The sequence below is a fragment of the Orycteropus afer genome, unplaced genomic scaffold, assembly GCF_000298275.1.
Source record: "Orycteropus afer afer isolate SDZICR_OR568_19922 unplaced genomic scaffold, OryAfe1.0 scaffold00146, whole genome shotgun sequence".
Taxonomy (NCBI): Eukaryota; Metazoa; Chordata; class Mammalia; order Tubulidentata; family Orycteropodidae; genus Orycteropus; species Orycteropus afer.
The window spans coordinates 3,393,324-3,395,636 of NW_006921733.1; the positions used below are offsets into that span (position 1 = coordinate 3,393,324).

Here is a 2,313-nt window from a genome sequence, read left to right on the forward strand (position 1 = left end):
ATTATATTGAGATATTTTTCTTCTATTCCTATTTTACTGAGAGTTTTATCAGGAATTTGTATTGGATTTTATCAAATGTCTTTTTTGTGTCTACTGATATGATCATGTGGTTCCACTCTGTTTTGTTTATGTGATGGATTATTATATTGAATGTTTTTCTGGTGTTGAACCATGCTTGCATGCCTGGTATAAATCCCACTTGGTCATTGTGTATTATTTATTTATTTTTTTATCAAAGATGTATTTCAATATGATGTAACAGTATAAAACTCCATAATTGAGTATTAGGTGAACAAGGTATGTAACCAACAGAATTCAGAAAATAAATATAAATTGGAAATAGGAAGAAATCAAAATATGATTTACAGAGAAATATAATTAAGCTCTAATCATCATCAGAGTCTGAATCATATTTCTTTCCTTGGATAGCTTTCTTTTCCAGCTTTGTGAATTTTATTCCAAATTTCTTTTGGTTCTGAAAAGGTGACTCCATTAAATTTCCACTGAACAACTGAGCTTACTTTCTAAAGTTTCCATTGTGAAGTCATTTATATTTCTGAGATCAGTAAATCTACCAACATAATCAGACTATGTATTACACTGGGGAAGTCTGGTGCAAAAGGACCCTTTAAAGTATTGAAGAGCAAAGATGTCTTTTCAAAGACTAAGATGTGCCTAACCCAAGCTATAGTATTTTCTATTGCCTTATATGCATGTGAGAGCTGGATAATGAATAAGAAAGACCAAAGAGGAGTTGATACTCTTGAGTTGTTGTACTGGTGAAGAATACTGAAAGTACTGTGGACTGCCAGAAGAGCAAACAAATCTGTCCTGGAAGAAGTGCAGCCAGAATGCTCCTTGGAAGTGAGAATGACCAGACTTCATTTCACCTACTTTGATTACATTATCGGAATGAAGCAGTCCCTGGGGAAGGATATCATGCTTGGTAAAGTGGAGGGTCAGCAAAAAAGTAGAAGACCCTCAATGAGATGGATTGACCCAGTGGCTGCAACAATGGGTTTGGGTACAAAAAGTATTGTGAAGCTGATGTAAGACTAGGCAATGTTTCGTTCTGCTGTACATAGGGTCACCAGGAGTTGGAGCCACTTGACAGCACCTAACAACAACAGTGCAGGAATGACTTTCATATGCAATCTCTCACAAAGGAAAGGTGTTTTTCCACATTCAGCTTCAAAAATTTGGTCTCAAAATGGTTCTTGGACAGTATCACCAAATGCTTTTCTATTATTTTACATCTGAATGTTGAGTCTCTGTAGAAATGACAAACCAGTTGTTTACCCTCCTTGTCTTTGAAAAAATCTCTCTCAGTAGGGATTTCTCTGTATTCTTCCATGTCCTGTAGAAAGCCATTCTTGTTTCTGCTGTTGAGCTTTCTTCTGAGCTTCAAGTCTGTTTTGTTTGAGGCATTCCAATTCATCCTTATATATCTGATGCAGTTTCTGGATTTCAGAATCAAGGTGTTCTTCCACTAATTTCATAGTCTGAAACAACTAATTCTGCAAGACTTTTGAAAACATGTCAACAGATAGATCAGCTTCCATTCTTCCAAAGGGAGAATAAGAAGGTGTATTGTATTTTTTAGGGGTAGAGTGCTAAACCCTGGTGCTAAGCTCTCAGAGATGCCAGAGAAGTGAGGGAACAGTAGATCCAGGAAACCAGAAAATAAGCACTTCAGTCTCACAATAGATGTGTATGGCTGTGAACCAACCATCACCTCTGGCTTGTCATTGGCATTGGTCTTTGCACTGTCTATTATTTTTTTGATATGGTGTTGGATTCTGTTGGTAAGGATTTTGTTGAAAATTTTTGCATCTGTATCCATGATGGATATAGGTCTGTACTTTCCCTTTTTAGTGGAGTCTTTTCCTGGTTTTGGTATCAGAGTTATGCTTGCTTCATGGAATGAATTTGGGAACATCTCATCATTTTCTATGTTCTGAAATAGTTTGGGTAGATGGATGTCAGTTTTTCTCTGAACATTTGGTAGAATTCTCCATGAAGATGTGTGGGCCAGGATTTTTTTTTTTTTTTTGTGACCTGCTCAAGGTCTTCTTTTGTTATGAGATTGTCCAATTATTCTATCACAGATTATGTCAGTCTTGTGTTTTCAGAAATTTGTCCACTTGTTGTTGTTGTTGTTATGCGCCGTCGAGTCATACCTGACTCATAGCGACCCCTCCTTGGGTTTCCGAGGCAGTATCTCTACGGAAGTAGGATTGCCCAACCTTCCTTCCGAGGAGTGGCTGGTGGGTTTGAACCGCCAGCCGTATGGTTAGCAGGCAAGTGTCTTAG

General features: G+C 37.5%; 1 pseudogene; it reads right to left on the bottom strand.

The window, feature by feature from the left end:
- Positions 1–385: 385 nt before the first annotated feature.
- Positions 386–1,562, bottom strand: LOC103201303 (annotated as a pseudogene).
- Between the last annotated feature and the right edge of the window lie 751 nt (positions 1,563–2,313).